Source organism: Aquarana catesbeiana, linkage group LG13, assembly GCF_042186555.1.
Source record: "Aquarana catesbeiana isolate 2022-GZ linkage group LG13, ASM4218655v1, whole genome shotgun sequence".
Classification (NCBI taxonomy): Eukaryota; Metazoa; Chordata; class Amphibia; order Anura; family Ranidae; genus Aquarana; species Aquarana catesbeiana.
In genome coordinates, this window is record NC_133336.1 from 132,135,821 (window position 1) to 132,156,669 (window position 20,849).

At 43.1% G+C, this 20,849-nt stretch overlaps 1 protein-coding gene and 1 non-coding gene across 2 annotated transcripts in view; one reads left to right on the forward strand and one right to left on the reverse strand.

The window, feature by feature from the left end:
• Positions 1-8,575: 8,575 nt before the first annotated feature.
• TRNAS-GCU (transfer RNA serine (anticodon GCU)) lies at positions 8,576-8,657 on the reverse strand. The gene has a single exon. It is a non-coding gene; the product is annotated as a tRNA-Ser (tRNA).
• A 273-nt stretch (positions 8,658-8,930) lies between these two features.
• Positions 8,931-20,849, forward strand: part of KNL1 (kinetochore scaffold 1) — a 318,489-nt gene continuing 306,570 nt past the window's right edge. The window contains exon 1 of the mRNA XM_073609599.1: positions 8,931-9,028. The gene's annotated coding sequence lies outside the window, so the exon portion shown is untranslated. The remainder of the gene's footprint in view (positions 9,029-20,849) is intronic.

Here is a 20,849-nt window from a genome sequence, read left to right on the forward strand (position 1 = left end):
CTACACGTTTCTGAGCATGACAGATAGTGAAGAGGAAGTCACTCATCTGTCAGATTCAGGCTCAGAATACAAACCTGTAGACAGCAGCTCTGAAGACGGAGTTGTAGTCCCTGCCAAGGTCAGGCGTACCAGACCCCAAACTTCTTCTTCTGTCCTTGATGTGCAAGAACCGCAGGTCCCTCGTATGGAGCAGAGAAGTACTAGCGCTGCTATTCCTTCTGGTGAACTGGCAAGCACCAGCGGCCTAGTACACCCTGGTCGTACATCCAGCACTGCAGTAACACTTGGTGACGTGGCAAGTCCCATAAGTGCAGTTCAAGCTGGTGAGGTGGCAAGCACAAGTAATGTCCCGCTGCCACCAAGAAGACGAACACAGGCCCATCGTGCCCATAGTGCCCTTCCTGCTGCATTCGCCAATCCGAATAAGGAACCCACCACTTCTGCAGCACCTGTACTTCCCCCATTCACTGGCCAACCTGGCATTCATTGATTTTACGCTACTTGATTTTTATTTGCTGTTTTTCACCGAAGATCTCTATAGATCTATTGTGGACCAAAGCAATTTGTACGCTGGTCAACACATCGCCACTATTCCCCAGTCCTCCCTTGCCAGAGATTGGAGACCAATTACGGTCTCCGAATTTAAGATCTTTCTGGGCCTTTTCCTCAACATGGGCATAACCAAAAATAGTGAGTTGCGGTCATATTGGTCCACTGACCCAATTCACCATATGCCCTTGTTCTCTGCCTCCATGACCAGGGCACGATACGAGCAGATCTTGCGGTTCATGCACTTCAATGACAATGAACTCTGTCGTCCTCGTGGAGACCCTGGATACGATCGGCTCTACAAAATTCGGCCCCTCGTAAACCACTTCAACCAATGCTTTGCAGACTTGTTTACTCCCCATCAAGTTGTCTGCGTTGATTAGTCCCTGATTACGTTTTCTGGCCGCTTGTCATTCAAACAGTACCTTCCCAGCAAGCGTGCCAGATACGGGGTCAAGATGTATAAGCTCTGTGACAGGGCCACAGGCTATACATGTAGTTTTATGGTTTACGAGGGCAAAGATAGTCACGTAGAGCCGACAAACTGCCCTGACTACATAGGAAGTGCTGGCAAGATTGTGTGGGACTTGGTGTCACCCTTATTCGGAAAGGGGTACCACTTATATGTGGACAATTATTACACGAGCGTGCCACTTTTTAGTCACCTTTTTGATCAGCAGATTGGAGCATGTGGCACTGTGCGACCTAATCGCCGGGGCTTTCCCCAGCGGCTTGTAGATTTCCGTCTTAGGCTGGGGGAGAGAGCCTGCTTGCAGTGTAATAATTTGCTCGCTATGAAGTGGAGGGATAATAAGAATATTTTCGTTCTTACCTCCCTTCATGCAGACACGACGGTCCAAATTACTACGGCGACTGGTGTTGTGGAGAAACCCCTCTGTGTCCACCAATATAACCTCAATATGGGAGGGGTGGACCTCAATGACCAGTTGTTGGTGCCGTACCTAGTTGCCCGTAAGGCCAGACGCTGGTATAAAAAAGTGTCTGTATACTTATTTCAATTGGCTTTGCTTAAACGCTCATGTGCTATACAGAGCTTCAGGACGGACTGGATCCTTCCTTAAATTCCAGGAAGAGATCGTCAGAGCCCTTCTGTTTCCAGACGGTGCTCCACCTCACCTTCCCCAACCAAATGCAGTAAGCCGGCTGCATGAGAGGCATTTTTCTTATGTCCTCCCGTGTACCCCTACCCAACGAGCCCCCCAAAGAACATGTTGTGTCTGCAGAAAGCGCGGATATAGGCGTGACACCCCGTATTATTGTCCCTCCTGTCCTGACAATCCTGGTCTTTGCATTGGTGAATGTTTTGAACACTACCATACACTAGTTGAGTTTTAGCGTAGGGTACAGCACTGCACAGACTAGGACACACTTTCACAGGGTCTCCCAAGATGCCATCGCATTTTGAGAGACCCGAACCTGGAAACGGTTACAGTGTTAAAAAAAAAAAAAAAAAAACACAAAAAAATATAAAATAAAAAAAAACAAAAATAGTTGTCGTTTTATTGTTCTCTCTCTATTCTCTCTATTGTTCTGCTCTTTTTTACTGTATTCTATTCTGCAATGTGTTATTGTTATTATGTTTTTATCATGTTTGCTTTATAGGTATGCAATTTTTTTATACTTTACGGTTTACTGTGTTTTATTGTTAACCATTTTTTCATTTTCAGGTACGCCATTCAGCTGCAGAGCGGATTTATTTATCTTGACAGCAACAGCGTTTGCTCCCACGATACATAAAGCCGTGACTCCAGTGCTGTCGGAGGTGATTTCACCACCACAGTTACATACTTCAGCATATATGCCGAAGCGTGGGGACAGCAGTGGGCGGAGGAGCGATTTGCTCCTACCTTTTGCGGGAGGATGCCCCCATACTTCGGCATATATAAACGGTGCATGTATGCCCATCATTAGAAGTGGGTGGATGAAGGGAGGCATTCTAATGGTGGGTATACCCACCGATCAATCTCTTTTTTTCGTTCAGCCCACAGACTGCATGAAAAAAAAGTTTACAATATAAGCCCAACAAGACCAGCAACGTATTGGTATGTTGCTGGACTTTGAGTGGTTATATCAGAATGATGCCTGCAGGTTTAGGTATCATCTTGGTATCATTCTTTTCAGCCAGCGGTCGGCTTTCATGTAAAAGCAATCCTAGCGGCTAATTAGCCTCTAGACTGCTTTACAAGCAGTGGGAGGGAATGCCCCCTCCCCACCATCTTTCATGTTTTTTTCTGGCTCTCCTGTCCCAACAGGGAACCTGAGAATGCAGCCGGTGATTCAGCCAGCTGACCATAGAGCTGATTAGAGACCAGAATGGCTCCAAACATCTCTATGGCCTAAGAAACCGGAAGCTACGAGCATTTCATGACTTAGATTTCGCCGGATGTAAACAGCGTCATTGGGAAATTGGGAAAGCATTTTATCACACCGATCTTGGTGTGGTCAGATGCTTTGACCCCAATTTTTTCAAAAAAGAGTACCTGTCACTACCTACTGCTATCATAGGGGATATTTACATTCCCTGGGATAACAATAAAAATGATAATAAAGAAAAAAAAAAAAAAAAAAAAAAGCACCCCTGTCCCCCCCTGCTCTCGCGCAAAGGCGAACGCAAGCGTCGGTCTGGCGTCAAATGTAAACAGCAATTGCACCATGCATGTGAGGTATCACCGCGAAGCTCAGATCAAGGGCAGTAATTTTATCAGTAGACCTCCTCTGTAAATCTAAAGTGGTAACCTGTAAAGGCTTTTAAAGGCTTTTAAAAATGTATTTAGTTTGTCGCCACTGCACGTTTGTGCGCAATTTTAAAGCATGTCATGTTTGGTATCCATGTACTTGGCCTAAGATCATCTTTTTTATTTCATCAAACATTTGGGCAATATAGTGTTTTTTAGTGCATTAAAACTTAAAAAAGTGTGTTCTTTCCCAAAAAAATGTGTTTGAAAAATCGCTGCGCAAATTCTGTGTGAAAAAAAAAAATGAAACACCCACCATTTTAATCTGTAGGGCATTTGCTTTAAAAAGATATATAATGTTTGGGCTTTCAAAGTAATTTTCTTGCAAAAAAAAAAAATGTTTTCATGTAAACAAAAAGTGTCAGAAAGGGCTTTGTCCTCAAGTGGTTAGAAGAGTGGGTGATGTGTGATATAAGCTTCTAAATGTTGTGCATAAAATGCCAGGACAGTTCAAAATCCCCCCAAATGACCCCATTTTGGAAAGTAGACACCCCAAGCTATTTGCTGAGAGGCATGTCGAGTCCATGGAATATTTTATATTGTGACACAAGTTGCAGGAAAGAGACAATTTTTTTTTTTTTTTTTTGCACAAAGTTGTCACTAAATGATATATTGCTCAAACATGCCATGGGAATATGTGAAATTACACCCCAAAATACATTCTTTTGCTTCTCCTGAGTGCGGGGATACCACATGTGTGAGACTTTTTGGGCGCCTAGCCGCGTACGGGACCCCGAAAACCAAGCACCGCCTTCAGGCTTTCTAAGGGCGTAAATTTATGATTTCACCCCTCACTGCCTATCACAGTTTCGGAGGCCATGGAATGCCCAGGTGGCACAAAACCCCCCCAAATGACCCTATTTTGGAAAGTAGACACCCCAAGCTATTTGCTGAGAGGTATAGTGAGTATTTTGCAGACCTCACTTTTTGTCACAAAGTTTTGAAAATTAAAAAAAGAAAAAAAGAAAATTTTTCTTGTCTTTCTTCATTTTCAAAAACAAATGAGAGCTGCAAAATACTCACCATGCCTCTCAGAAAATAGCTTGGGGTGTCTACTTTCCAAAATGGGGTCATTTGGGAGGGGGGTGTGCTATCTTGGCATTTTATGGCCTTCCAAACTGTGATAGTTGGTGAGGAGTGAATCAAAAATTTACGCCCTTAGAAATCCTGAAGGTGGTGATTGGTTTTCGGGACCCCGTATGCAGCTAGGCTCCCAAAAAGTCCCACACAAGTGGCATCCCCGTACTCAGGAGAAGCAGCAGAATGTATTTTAGGGTGTAATTCCACATGGCATGTTTGATTCCACATATGCCCATGGCCTGTGTGAGCAATATATCATTTAGTGACAACTTTGTGCAAAAAAAAAAAAAAGTTTGTCATTTTCCCGCAACTTGTGTCAAAATATAAAATATTCCATGGACTCAACATGCCTCTCAGCAAATAGCTTGGGGTGTCTACTTTCCAAAATGGGGTCATTTGGGGGGGGGTTGTGCCATCTTGGCATTTTATGGCCTTCAAAACTGTGATAGGTAGTGAGGAATGAAATCAAAAATTTATGCCCTTAGGAATCCTGAAGGCGGTGCTTGGTTTTCGAGGCCCCGTACGCGGCTAGGCTCCCAAAAAGTCCCACACATGTGATATCCCCATACTCAGGAGAAGCAGCTAAATGTATTTTGGGGTGCAATTCCACATATGCCCATGGCCTGTGTGAGCAATATATCATTTAGTGACAACTTTTTGTATTTTTTTTTTTGTCATTATTCAATCACTTGGGACAAAAAAAAAAATATTCAATGGGCTCACCATGCTTCTCAGCAATTTCCTTGGGATGTCTACTTTCCAAAATGGGGTCATTTGGGGGGGGGGTTGTACTGCCCTGCCATTTTAGCACCTCAAGAAATGAGATGGGCAGTCATAAACTAAAAGCTGTGTAAATTCCAGAAAATGTACCCTAGTTTGTAGACGCTATAACTTTTGCGCAAACCAATAAATATAAGCTTATTGACTTTTTTTTTACCAAAGACATGTGGCCGAATACATTTTGGCCTAAATGTATGGCTAAAATTGAGTTTATTGGATTTTTATTAAAACAAAAAGTAGAAAATATAATTTTTTTTCAAAATTTTCGGTCTTTTTCCGTTTATAGCGCAAAAAATAAAAACCGCAGAGGTGATCAAATACCATCAAAAGAAAGCTCTATTTGTGGGAAGAAAAGGACGCAAATTTCGTTTGGGTACAGCATTGCATGACCGCAGTTAAAGCGACGCAGTGCCAAATTGTAAAAAGTGCTCTTGTCAGGAAGGGGGTAAATCCTTCCGGGGCTGAAGTGGTTAACAGTGCATGTTTCCCAGGGTTGACATTTTGGTGGCCTCATTGGTGATAGATTGTCTCCTGGCGATGTTGGGGATCCTGGCTTCTTCTGGCTGACATGGAAGATGTTTTTATGATTATGGCTATATTCTTCCGTATTGTTTGCTGTTTATTTGTGAGTAACATAGATTCTTTATACTCATATGTATATGTACATATGTTATATAACATGAGTTTGATTATATCGTAGAGATGTGAACTGATCTTTATATGACACCCCAGAAGAAGGAGCTATATGCTTCTGAAACACATTGGGTAGAGATTGGAGTGCATCATACAAGCTTGCATCTGTATATTATGAACTGTACATTTTTTTTACGAACGAGTCGTATTACTGTTTTACATTACACCTGATTTGTATTAATAAAGATCAACTATGTGTCTTTTAAGCAACTTGTGCTGTACTGTAAATTGCCTTTAAAGTCCCACATGGGGAATTAATTTGGTAATAAGTGTAGCCCAGAAGAACCCACCCGGGGGTAGATCCCCTATGTGACCAACACTTGGCACCCAACAAGGAGGGAACATGGAGGAGCTATCACCCGCCTACCCTACACGAACACGAGAATGAGAGTGATAATCTTTGGCCAATTATACACAGTTAACTCTAACCTTATGATCTGTACGGGGCTTTTAAAATTTTGCCTAGACTGTTGTGCTACTATCATGTGACATAAAAAATTAGAACTACCACTTTTCTATTCTCTAGGGCATCTGCTTTCAGAAAATATTAAATGTTTTAAAGGTTTAATGTAATCTTCACATCATCTTTAAACCACTTCTGGACCACCCACTTTATATATTTGTCATTAGTTTGATGTTATATACAGTGGTTATGGCAGCAGCTAGCTGCTATAACCCAAACATTTTTTTAAACAGTGAACGATCCTCTTTCACATAACAGTGGTCCCGATGGTGGATTCGCCACAGGATAACTTTTATGGGCAGCGGGAGAGGTGCCCCCCCTCCCACCACTTCCTGGGCATTTACTCTGCATACCGTAGCTGTCGGTAGGGGCGAAAACGATCAAATCCTCTGGAGCGATGGGCAGGAAGTCGTGTGAGGGCAAGATGGCCCCCACTTGACTCTATGCTCCTGGAGGACCGGAGCGATGTCTGATGTCACTTCTGCATAACGGCCTTAAAGGGCCAATTTTTTTATTAGAAAATGTCAAATTAAAATATTATTATTATTTTTTGCTTTTAAATTTAAATATGAGATCTGAGGTCTTTTTGACCCCAGATCTTACAATAAAGAGGCCCTGTCATGCTTATTTATATTACAATGCCACATGCCGAGGTTCTAGGTTTAGTCCTAGACTCTGAACTCTCCTTCAAGCAACACATCCAATCACTGTCCAAATCCTGCCGCCTCAACCTCCGCAACATCTCCAAAATACGCCCCTTTCTAACCAATGACACAACAAAGCTCTTAATTCACTCGCTGGTCATCTCTCACCTTGACTACTGCAACTCCCTTCTCATTGGCTTACCTCTACATAGTCTATCACCTCTTCAATCCATCATGAATGCTGCTGCCAGACTCATCCACCTTACCAATCGCTCTGTGTCTGCTACCCCTCTCTGTCAATCCCTCCACTGGCTTCCACTCGGCCAAAGAATTAAATTCAAAATTCTAACAACTACGTACAAAGCCATCCACAATTTCGCCCCCAGCTAAATCACTAGCCTAGTCTCTAAATACCAACCTACTCGTTCTCTTTGTTCCTCTCAAGACCTCCTGCTCTCTAGCTCCCTCGTCACTTCCTCCCATGCTTGCCTCCAGGACTTTTCCAAAGCCTCTCCAATCCTATGGAATGCCCTACCCCAATCTGTCCACTTATCTCCTACTTTATTAGCTTTTAGACGATCCCTGTAAACCCTTCTCTTCAGAGAAGCCTACCCTACCCACACCTAACATAATGTATTTTCATTTTTTCCATCAGCTCATCCCCCACAGCTATTACCTTTTTGTTTCCACTTGACCCTCCCTTTTAGATTGTAAGCTCTAACGAGCAGGGCCCTCTGATCCCTCCTGTATTGTCTGCCCTCATGTTGTAAAGCGCTGCGCAAACTGTTGGTGCTATATAAATCCTGAATAATAATAATAATTACAAGGGACGTTTACATTCTTTGTAATAGTAATAAAAGTGATCAAAAAATGTTTTTTTAAAGGGACAGTGTAAAAATAAAAAATAAAGTTAAATAAATAAGAAAAATGTAATTAATGAAAGTGTATTTTTTCCAAAAAAATTGAGTTTGAAACACTGCTGCGCAAATACAATGTGACATAAAATATTGTAACGATTTGTGTTAGATTCTCTAGGATCTCTGCTAAAATGTAATTTGTAGCAAAAAGCAACAAATGTCAGAAAAAGGCCTGGTCCTTAAAGAGGATGTAAACCCCGATTGGTTTTACTTCCTCTTTGTTTCCCTGAAAAGTAAAAGCATAATGGGCTAGTATGCATCGCATAATGGGCTATGTATGTGCCACTTGCCATCAAAAAACGAAGCCTGGGATGTTCCCGCTGGAGGCCACATCTATCGTCACCCCCTTTTCCTTCCGGGGCCGTAGACTCTGGCTCTGTGACTGGCCGAAGTCACGTGACGTCACAGCACGGGCCCTTTAGAAATGTGCCCTTTCTTCAGTCTGCATGCGCCAATGACGTCGGCACAAGCGTATATGGTAAATAGCTTATCTGTAGGTAAAACTGGTGTTACCAGGTTTACAACCACTTAAACTGGTTAAATATGTAAACAAGAACAATTGCAAAAATGGCACTGGCAGCAAAAGGGTTGATAGAAGAAACAAAATACATAAATATGGTACGTGAACTGAAATTCGATGTAAGAAAACGGTAATACATTTAAAATCATGAACCCATATTTAGAAAATGATTTCGACGAGGATGGGATTCGAACCCACGCGTGCAGAGCACAATGGATTAGCAGTCCATCGCCTTAACCACTCGGCCACCTCGTCATCTACAAACATGCCATTCCTCACTACACTCTATGCCATTCCTCACTAACCCCAATGCCAGCACAAAGGTAAACGCTGCGAGGCTCCAGTGTTCGTTATATTTATTGTTCGTACAGCGGATCATGACAGCCCGACTAAATCTGCGCCCCGAGTGATAGTCAGAGTATACTGCCCGCTCTCCGCACTGCACATTCTATACAACGCACAACACAAGTCAGCAACAGCAGAGGATAGGCGGGTCCAGGAGTTTAGCCAATCCGGAAGGGGGAGAAGGCGTGGTATGTGTGCAGGCGGTTAAATTTGAAAATGTGCCTGGGTTGGTTCGATGTGACCGTCTTCTGCCGGGCCTGAGGAACGGGGCGCGCGGACAGGTAATCCAATGAGCGGCTTTATAACTGTACTTTGTGTCAGGAGGTCGGTTCTGGAGGTGAGGCGCAGTACGTTCTCCCGGCATGCTCCTTGGCAGCCTCTCTGGGACTTGTAGTTCCTCGGGGCCTGCAGGCTTCTGGTGTGTGAGGGGCTCCCTGTCCTGTGTTGTGGGTGGTCAGCCATGGGATCCCTCCTACATGATGATTTGTCTCTATAGTAACCTCTCCATTGTGTATGGTGGGAATACACGGAGACATTAGGAACTTTATTTTTCCCCATATCATGTAAATTGAGGCCTACATGACACTTGTGGTGAGTTGGGAGTCACACATAAAAATATGCCTGCGGTCTATGTTTTATTCATGGGGTTTTTTTTTTTTTTTTCTTCAGAGACACGTTTCCTCAGACCATACTGCGCTTCTGTGAGTAACAAAAGGGAAAAGATAAGCGAAACCTCCATAGTGGAGTAAACAAAGTGAACAGCATTTATTAACCGCTTTCTGCCCACATAACTTAGCTATACGGCGGCTGAGCGACTCTCCTGCACTGGATCATGCACCTAATACGTGATCTTGGACTTCTGGGTAGGGGGCTTATGCCGTGGCTGTCCTTTGATTGGCTTGTGCAGTGTCCAATCTTTGGGTGCCGGCCAATGGTTGTCCGCCGGCACCCGCTGATCAGCTTGGAGAAACACAGAACAGAGCTATGCATATGTAAACAAGGCAGGGATGTGATGGATTTTCTTTCCTTGCAATGAGAAAAAATTCCATCAGATCCCTTCGACCCCATTCACACTGAGGCAGTTTTCAGGCATTTTAGGGCTAGAAATGGCCCCTTTTAAAGTGCCTTAAAATCGCCTCCCATTCCATGCAATGGGAGCTTTCACACTCGAGCGGTACCCTTGCAGGATGTTCGGAAAAGTCCTGCAAGCAGCATCTTTGGGGCGGGTTGGGAGTGCTGTATACAGTGCTCCCAAGAGGGCAGCGCTTCCGAAGCACCTGAAAAGCGCTGCAACACGGGAGTTTTTAACCCCTTCTTTGTGATGAAAAGCGACACTAATGCAACGCTAGAACGAGCAGCGCTTTGCCGCGGCCCCAGTGTAAAAAGGGTTTTGGTTAAAAACAGCACACATACACTGGAGATCAAAATTAGAGAACAATTTATGAACACTTTTTTTTCCCCTAAATAATGTAATCTTCATTGCTCAACATTCTGATGGAATCTTTGTTGTGACTATACCATGTTAATAGAACAGTGTTTTTCAAAATAACCAAGGCACCTCAACAAAAAATCCTTTATTTTTTAGAAGTAGTACACAAAAACCACTGCTTAGGCACCCATCTAACTCTTTGATTGCCCTAGATCAGGGCTATGCAATTAGCGGACCTCCAGCTGTTGCAGAACTACAAGTCCCATGAGGCATTACAAGACTCTGACAGCCACAAGCATGACACCCAGAGGCAGAGGCATGATGGGACTTGTAGTTTTGCAACAGCTGGAGGTCCGCTAATTGCATATCCCTGCTCTAGATGTTTAAACACTTCCCAGCCAGTGTCATCCGTACAGTGAATGTTTTTAACACTGATCACAATATTCAGCTCAAAGTGTCAGACTGTCCACCACAATATTGCAGTCCCGCTCTAAGTTGCTGTGTGTATGTATGTGTGTATGTATATATATATATATATATATATATATATATATATATTTTGGAAGTGCAATTCACAGTGGGCATGTCTTTCTATGTGTTGTAATTTGAATGGGCCCTAAAAATAGGTGGTTGGGTTCGTTCTACTGTAACAAAAAATCCTGTATAAAATATGTAATGAAAAAAGTCACAAACCTACACTTTGGTCTGACTGCCACAGTTTAAGAAGTCAAATCAAAGTCTGATTTCAAAGCAATTGTCAAGGCCTTGATCAGACGTACTACAAGGACTGCTGCTCGTCTGAAAAGCATTCCATGCCTGGATCACTTTTCAGAGAGACAATTGACAGGCAGTGAGGAAGCAATATATTGCCTCCAGCTGTTTTAATTCCTTATTAAATGCTGCACTACTACGTTGCAATCATGTGCATTGCGCACGATCGTTGGGCAGTTGCAGGACAGCCCAATAGACCTGCTTTAGTTGTATTTGGCGGTGGCAACATCTGCCGAAAGCAACATGCTGTTTAATTTATGCAGAGGCATGAGAGGCTGTGTCGCCATTCCAGCAGGTGGTCAGTTGGGGCGGTCAATTTCCTCCCCCAGGGTGCACGTATTAAAGAGCTCCCAGTGAAGAAGAATTAAAGCTGGACTGCATGAATAAATGATTTTCAGATAATGGCTATGTAAAAATATAATTCTTATAAGGATGGTTGTCCCATATGCGGATGCTGCTGGGGTAAAACTATTAAGGTGGCTTAACACTGCCCCAATGCGGCCCCCCTGCAATTTTTCCATAGATTTCTATGAGGTCCCATGGATTTGCTGCAGCTTTAGAAAGTGCACCAAAGATGCAGCATGTAGGAGTTTTGGTGCACTTTCTGAAACCGCAGGACCTCATAGATGTCCATGGGAAAGTGCAGCTAACCTGCATGAAAACTGCAGTGTGAAGCTGCCTTTAGTATCATTTGTGTAAGTGCAAAACTTCCAGCATAGAAGCTTAATCAAACACTGATCCATCTATGGAAAACAAAAATAGAAACCGCGCTGGTGTAAATAATAGTGCTATAAACAGCAGAAGGGCAACCAATAGTAAGACAAACTATATACTGTAACAATTTTATAACATATGTTGCCGCGCTAAAACAATAAGTGCTAAATTCAAAAGTCCACATCAAAGTGAAAAACATGGCAAAAATATAATATATGAACACATTAACGTCCATGTGTGTTTTAATAAAAAACAGGTGATATTAAACGAAGGCCGTGCTGATCCATTGCTGTAATCAACATGTGATCCATTTCCATTATAGAGAATGCACTCTTGCCAGACTGAAATGACCCCACTACAGAGTCTAGTTCGCCTGTTGTAAACACTTTCCTCAGGGAACAATCCAATTCATACCAATTGGCTTCAATATAGAGCGGTACGATTAATTGTTAAATAATCGAGCTTGTGATTCTACCCCCCCCCCCCCCCCCTTTGTGATCTTAAAGAGGAACGGCAGTATGCTCACATAATTTGTAATAAAAACATCTATCTAGCTGAGTCTGGCTGCATCCATTTTAACTGTGAGCAGCTAAAGCTGTTGCCTGTTCACTTCCTGGATTTACACAGAGGCACAACTGCAGCTCTCATTGGCCCTCTTATGACTCATCCCCCTCTCCCTTCCTGGCAAACTTTACCAAGAGTGAGGCAGAGCTGTGCATGATGTCATACGCCTAGGCTTTTTCCCAGACCAGAAACAGGACATGGGCTGTATAAGGTATTTACTGGCAGAAAAAAAAATGTTTTACTAGCCATAGTTAGAACCAGGGCAGAAGATTTAAAAGTTGGAAAGATGAGAAAATCACTGAAGTTCCTCTTTAACACAGCCTTTTCCCGATTCAGTGGAGATGGTTCTCTGCTCACTGCTGACAAAAAAAAAAAACCCCAGGCAGGCAGCCTGCCAAGTTTATCCCAACTGTGCTATAAAGAGAATCATTGTAACGCTTTTAGGGATGAACTTCGGTCTGTAAATGAGGTCAGTTTAACTACTTAAAGACTAGGCCTTTTTCTTGTTGCTTAAAATCCAGTATTTTTTGCTACAAAATTACTTGGTGTATGTGTGTGTCAATCTCTAATCTCCTCTTCCGACCAGCCACCGCAGTTGTAATGCGGCAGGTTGGTTCCCCTGGGTGAACCAACGTAACTGTACGTCGGTTAGCCTTTTGACCACTAGGGGTCGCGTGCTTGCCGCTGGAGGCATGCACCAGCGAGGCCGGAGCCAATGCGCGTGTCGCTGGGCACCCGCGATCGCTCCACAGAGACAGAACGGAGATCGGTCAATGTAAACTGACAGAAATCTGTGCTGTCGGGTGAGGAGAGCGATCTGTTATTCATACTAAGTATGAACAACGATCGCTCTCCTCACCAGTCAGTCCCCCCCCACAGTTAGAATTACTCCCTAGGGAACACGGTTAACCCCTTGATTGCCCCCTACTGTTAACCTCTTCCCTGCCAGTGACATTTGCACAGTAATCAGTGCATTTTTATAGCACTGATTGCTGTATAAATGCCAATGGTACCAAAAATGTGTCAAAAGCGTCCGATCTGTCTGCCATAATGTCTCAGTCCTGACAAATATCGCTGATCACCGCCATTACTAGTGTAAAAAAAAAATTATTAAAAATGTCATAAATCTTTCCCCTATTTTGTAGACGCTCTAACTTTTGCGCAAACCATTATACGCTTATTGAGTTTTTTATTACCAAAAATATGTAGAATACATATCGGCCTAAACTGGGGGGAAAAAAAATGGCTTTAAAAAAAAAAAAAAAAAATTGGGGATATTTATTATAGCAAAAAGTACAAAATATTGTCCTTTAAAGCCTACTTCGGATGTATTGTGTGTGTGTGTGTGTGTGTGTGTGTATATATATATATATATATATATATATATATATATATATATATATATATATATATATATATATATATATATATATATATATATATATATATATATTTTATAACAAATTATGAAACTTTTTCTTCTGTTTAGCAAAAAATAAAAACCCAAATGGTGATTAAAGGGTGCACTAAATGGGTTTTTTGGTGCCGATACCGAAAATAAAAAATACACTAGGCCGAAAACCGATACCAAAACTGACTGATACCGAAAATGGCTTTTTTTATATATTAAACAAAAAATTATTTGATATATAAAATTGTGTTCCTTATATTATTCATATTCAACTTAATCATTTTATGAATAAAAGAATAGTAGAATCCAGTAATGTAAATAAGTACTTTAATAAAAAGCAACCCACGTAAATTGGACAGTGGACACAGAAGATAAAATCAAATAAAATACAAAATTATAATAAATTAAACTAACTACAGCATATCCTGCAGTGCAGACTGCAGTCAGTGCACATTGCACTATAACAACAAAATAAAAACAAAACAGGCATAAAAATGACTAAGACTACTTTTTTTTTTTTCAACTTAAATCAGAACTAGTAATTCAGTTCTCTCTCCCTAAGGTGTCAGTGGCTGCATGTGAGATAAAAGTCTATGTAGCTGCGTGTTACATACATAGTCATACAGTAGACCGCACTGTGTTCCGGCCCCCGTGTATGAGTGGAGACTTCCTGGAACACAGACTAGTCTACAGCAGCGGTGCTCAGCCAATCACAGCAAGCAATGTAGACTAGTCTGTGTTTCTGGAAGTCTCCGCCCATACCCGGAACACAGTGCGGTATAGTACTGTAGTATGTAGCCAGATACAGAACGTACAGTTTTGCACATGCAGCGGGCTGACAGCTTAGGGAGAGACAATGACTGACATACTTTGGCCCAACCACAAACTATGTATAACTAAGTATAAAGAACAACTAACCATAACAGAAATATGGCAGAAGGCCGTTATTCTGTTTCACAGTTTCTGTAAATATAAGTTTAACGTATGCTAATGCTATAATAAAATTTTTATCTATTTTCAACTTGAGAACTAGTAATTTTTTCCCTAAGGTGTCAGCGGCTGCATGTGCGATAAAAGTGTATTTATGTAGCTGCGAGTTACATAATAGTCATACAGTAGACCGCACTGTGTTCCGGCCCCCGTGTATGGGCGGAGACTTCCCGGGAAAACAGACTAGTCTACAGCAGCGATGCTTAGCCAATCACAGCAAGCAATGTAGACTAGTCTGTGTTTCTGGAAGTCTCCGCCCATACCTGGAACACAGTGCGGTATAGCGTATAGTACTGGAGTATGTACACAGCCACAGATACAGAACATACAGTTTTGCATTTGCACATGCAGCGGGCTGACCGCTTAGGGAGAGACAGTTTTGCCCAATAGCAACAAAAGCAACAAACTATGTATGTACAGTAGTAGTTCAAAAGCTGGAGTTCTCTCTTAAATTGAAGTGCAAAAAACTATAGAAGAACTACAATGAACAACCAACAAATGGCACAACTAGACAATTGGAACATACTAGGTAGTCAGTCATACTATGTTGTATGTTCAAATTGTCCAATAGCACAGTCCAATACCAATTAATTTACTATGTTTAACATGGTAAATAAATTGGTCTATGCAACGGATTTGTAAATCTATTTCAGTAAAAGTGTCAGATTTCGCTTTAAGAACAAAAGTTGTTCAGCTTTCTCACAAGAGAGACGGCTTCTCTTCTCATTAAGAATATGAGACGCTAGACTGAATAGTCTCTCTCACTTCTCTGTACTGGTGCTTGGGGCATATACAGCCAGGTCCATAAATATTTGGCCATCGACACAATTCTAATCTCTTTGGCTCTATACACCACCACAATGGATTTGAAATGAAATGAACAAGATGTGCTTTAACTGCAGACTTTCAGCTTTAATTTGAGGGTATTTACATCCAAATCAGGTGAATGGTGTAGGAATTACAACAGTTTGTATACATGCCTCCCACTTTTTAAGGGACCAAAAGTAATGGGACAGATTAACCGCTTGCCGACCGCTTCACGCAGGTATACTGCGGCAGAAGGGCTCGTACAGGCAAAACCACGTACCTGTACGTTGCACTTTTTTTTTTTTTTTGAAAAATTATGTTTATTCACAGTTTTTTTTAAAAAACATACATAACATAACTTGCATTCCCAACCCTCCCTCCCTTAACCCCACCCCCCACCCTCCCATCTCCCCCTATCCCGTGCAGCGACCCTACCCGTTATAGGAATATATTCTTATATCATGGTGTTTGAGATAGTAACCTTACATTTTTATTAATACAATATTTCACTGTAACAGACTCGCAAAGAGAAGAATCTTCTACCTAATCACGCCTATATTTCAATATTACCATAATGTCCCTCACTTCATAATATATTTGGTCATTATGCTAGGGTCTCATTGGCATCAATCCAACACTGCCACACCTTCTCAAATTTCGTAGGGCAGCCCCTGCTTAAATATGTAGCTTTGTATAATGGGAGAACCTTATTTATCATATCTTTCCAAAAGGGTACCGTTGGTGGCTCGGGCTTCTTCCAATAGCTTACTATGCTTTACGTGCATAAAATAAAACAATAGAAATCAATGTCCTCTGAGCTCTCCGTGGCGCAACACCTTCCAGCAAGCCCAGCAGGCAAACCGACACTGTGAGAGGAATACGCATTTTCAGCAAGGACTGGACAGTGCTAGTTACCCCCGTCCAGAACTTCCTGATCTCCTGACAGTGCCAAAAAATATGGTCAAAGTCCGCTGGGCTGTATGCACAGCGCCAGCACTCACTTGTACCAGTGCCATATATGCCCGCCAGCTTCGCCGGAGTATAATAAATCCTATGCAACAGCTTGAATTGGATAAGTCTGTCTCTAGTTGATACTAAAATACCGAATGTGTGGTCCCACTTATCATCCCAGTCGTCTCTCCCAAAATCAGGAATTGGCGCACTCCAAGTGTCTCTGCACTTATTAAGCATTTTTGGTGTTTCAACAAATAGCCCTTTGTATACCTCCGATAAAGGTTTCTTTAAATTTTCCTCACTCAATAATGATTCTATGGGAGATGTACCTATAACTAGAGAGTCTGATCCAAATTGCGACTTAAACGCGCGGCTAAGTTGCAAATAGCGGAAAAAGTACCAGTTAGGCCCCTTTCACACGAGGCGGGCTCCGTTTCTACGGAGCCCGCCTCGGTCCGCCGGCTCAGCGGGAGATCAGTCCGTTGATCTCCGCTGAGCCGGCGGATGACAGGTCTCTCTCTGCTCACTGAGCGGGGAGGGGCTTGTCAGGCGCCGCTGCCGCCTATGGAGGGATCGGACGAAAACGGACAGCGTGTCCGTTTTCGTCAGATCTCACCCGATCCGATCCGCCAGCGACGGATCTGGACGTAGAGCCATACGTCTGCTTTTAGCGGATCGGACGGGGTCGGATGTCAGCGGACATGTCTCCGCTGACATCCGACGCTCCATAGGCTAACATGGATCGCCCGTTCAGGTCCGCCGTCAAAACTGACAGGCGGACCTGAACGGTCCGATCGTGTGAAAGGGGCCTTAGGCAGTTTGTGTCTGTCTTTTAGCTGGTTAAAAGTAAGAAGTTTATTACCACCCATTATATGTTTCAATTGTTTTATACCAACTCTGGCCCATATGATTGAATCGGGAATTGTGTTCAAATGCGGGAGTTTGGGGTTGAACCACAGGGGAGTGTCTGGGGACCACACATCAGATTGAGACTTCATCAACGCCCTCACTCTGACCCATGCGCGAATTGTTACTCGCATTGAATCAGTTGGAGATGACATAGCCGATGTTCCTCTATATAGCAAAAATGAAAGGCTCTCAAAGGACCCCAAATGGGCTGCTTCCAACACATTTGCCGCGTCCCCATCATCCCGCAGCAACCATCTTCTGGCCACAACCATCCGGCTATAAAATATTTAAATAAGTCTGGGAGAGCAAGCCCTCCCTGCCCCCAGGGCTCCTGCAGCATCCTAAGGCCTATTCTGGGGTGTTTTTCAGACCAAATAAAAGACCCAAATATACTGTTTATCTTTTTGAAAAACGTTGCCGGGACCCAGACTGGGGAGTTCCTCAGAAAGTACAAGAAAACCGGCAACACCTTCATTTTAATGAGGTTGACTTTTCCTATAAGCGAGAGTGGCAGGTGCTTCCATGCTTCCAGCTGTATTTTAGTTTTTGCCAGTTCCGGCATAAGATTTATTGACATATAGTCATTCACTTTAGGCGTTATATTGATACCTAGGTATTTGAACTGTGTTACCCAGGTTATGGGGACCCGTTGTGTTGCCACTGCCCTTGCCCCAGGATCAATGGCCATCACACTAGACTTCTCCCAATTCACACACAACCCTGAGAATCTCGAAAATTCCTCCAGTATTTTGAATACTCCTTCCAGAGACAGACCTGGGTCTTGTAGGAAGAGAAGCATGTCGTCTGCGTACAGGGCAGTACACTCGCGAATGCCCCCCACCCTTAGTGCCTGTACATCCTGGGATTTACGAAGCGCTAGAGCAAACAGGGACGGCGACAGGGGACAACCCTGCCGCGTTCCCCTGCCCACCTCAAATGGCTGCGAAACAGAGACACCCAACTTGATTGCTGCCTTTGGCTTACTGTATAGTAGTGATATCCATGTCCTAAATGTTGCCCCAAACCCCCATATGGCGTAACACTGCTAACATATAGTTCCAATCCACAGAATCAAACGCTTTAGCCATATCTAGGGACAAGACCACCCTAGTCCCTTTATTGACATGATCAATCTGCAGGTTTGTAAATAGCCTGCGTAGGTTTATGTCTGTGGATTTCTGTGGGATAAAGCCTGTTTGATCTATGGATACTAAGCTAGTGATGACTTTTGATAGTCTAGTGGCCAGAATTTTGGTTAAGATCTTGAGGTCTTGGTTCAATAATGCTATGGGTCTATATGAAGAGCACTCCAACAGATCCTTCCCTGGTTTAGGTAATAGGATAACCTGAGCCTCCAACAGTGACTCCGGTAAAATTTCGTTTTTAAGACAGAAAAGATAGATATTTTTGAGTCGTGGGACCAAAGTCTCTATATTTGCCCTGTACCATTCAATACATAGGCCGTCGGGCCCTGGTGATTTATGCGGTGGGAATGATTTGATGGCAGTTTCGATCTCTTTTTCAGTGATCTCAGCCTCCAGGTCAGACCCATCAGATTCTGAGAGCATAGGAATTTCTAGAGAATTTAGCAACATTTCCAACTCCTGTGAACTATAAGTAGGTATGGGAGTATATAGGGTTCTGTAGTAATCTACAAATGTTTCTAAAATGTCATTGGGATCTGTAAGGAGATTACCCTGTCTGTTCCTAATGCACGGTATATTAGTCTGAAGTCTCTGCTCCGCAGCCAAAATGGCCAAAAGTTTCCCATTTTTGTCCCCCTTTTCAAAAATGGATTCCGCCCTCCTTGTCCAGGAAGTATGTGTCAACTCTGTGAAATGCAACGCCAATACCCGGCGCGCCTCCAAGAGCTCCGAGTATGTGACATCTGAATGATCTTTGGCATGTGCCGCTTCACGTGCCCTCTCTGCCTCCTGTAACTCTTGCGTTTTCTTATTGAAGTTTTTCCTTGCTTGTTTGATGGCCGAAATGTATTGCTCCCGCATGCACGCCTTAAAGGCATCCCATACAATGGGCAAAGACGCTGAACCCAGGTTGTCCTCCCAGTAACTAGAAACATAAGGTGTCACCTGCGATGCCACTGACTCTACCTCTATCCAGCCCGGGTTCAATCTCCAAGCTCCTCCTCTAAGTCTTGAAGGCAGACTCATGTGTACAGATAGTGGTGTATGATCTGATAGGCCCCCAGCCAGATAATTTGCACCCTTTATCAGCTGCAACATGAGTGAATTAGCAAATGCTAAGTCTATCCGGGAAGAAGACTTATGTGTTTTGGATAAATATGAAAAACTCTTGGTATTTGGGTTCTTCCAGCGCCATACCTCTGTCAGGGATGCCGTATCTGCCCATGCAGCCAAATCAATCGATGCCGCCCTAGATGCATTAGATGAATCCATTGCGGCACACAGAATGGCATTAAAATCCCCCACTATCAGCAGGGGGAGATGCATAAAGGGGGCCAGCTTACCCAACAGATCATACAATATCTGAATCTGAAAAGGAGGAGGGACATATACGTTGACCAATACCATTTTGTGTGTAAAGAGATCAGCCACAATAATTAGATACCGACCTGGGTCGGATATGACATTATGGATTGTGCATGGTAAAGACTTACTAATTAAGACAGCCACCCCTCTAGCATACGTAGAGTAAGTTGCGTGGAGCGCTCGCTGAATCCAGGGTCTGCGAAGCGACAGAATCCTGTTCCCATCTAAGTGCGTCTCCTGCAAAAACACTAATTGTGGTTTTAAGTGGCTTCAAATATTGAAACATCAGGGCCCTGCGGAATTTATCGTTGAGGCCCCTTACGTTCCAAGACACTATGTTAACTATGGACCCCGCCATATTTATATATTATCACATCACAAAAACTACAATGGAATAGAACATTTTTTAGGCGTGACCAGGCTATGTCATCACCCTGTCTGTACATAAGTTTGGGACTATCACCCAACACCCCACTTGGATCGCTGCACATTCCTGAAAGAATCAACCCATAACCTTCATAACCCCTTGCTGCGGTGAAAAACAACAAACAATAAGAACTATACACCGAGCTTTTACCCGTAACTTGCTTCTGATCATGTAGGAAGCGTGACCGTAAAGAAAAGGTCAAAAACAAACAGAAAAACAAAATTAGAAAAAAACCTGAGTCCGTCAGTCTAGAAAAACTTCATGTTTATGTCTCTTGTACTCCGTGCCTTCATGCCGGAAGCTGTATATTTCCCCCTCTTTCACAAGTAGGAGTTCTTCACTACTATCAAGGCAGCGACAAACTCCCGAAACCAGCCAAAGGCAACAAGATACGTGGAGTAGGTTGTGCGACATTCATCCCAGATTATGATAGGAATTTGAATTTGCCCCTCCCCCTCCTCCTTCTCACTCCTCCTTGCAAAAAATGAAAATTGAAAAAGAAAAGAAAAAAATAAGCGGAGTATGGAGGGACCAGAAGCAAAAGGCACTTAGAACCCCCCCTACTTGCATTTATGTAAGATGGACATCAGGTGGTGCATGTTAAGGAATCCCGTCA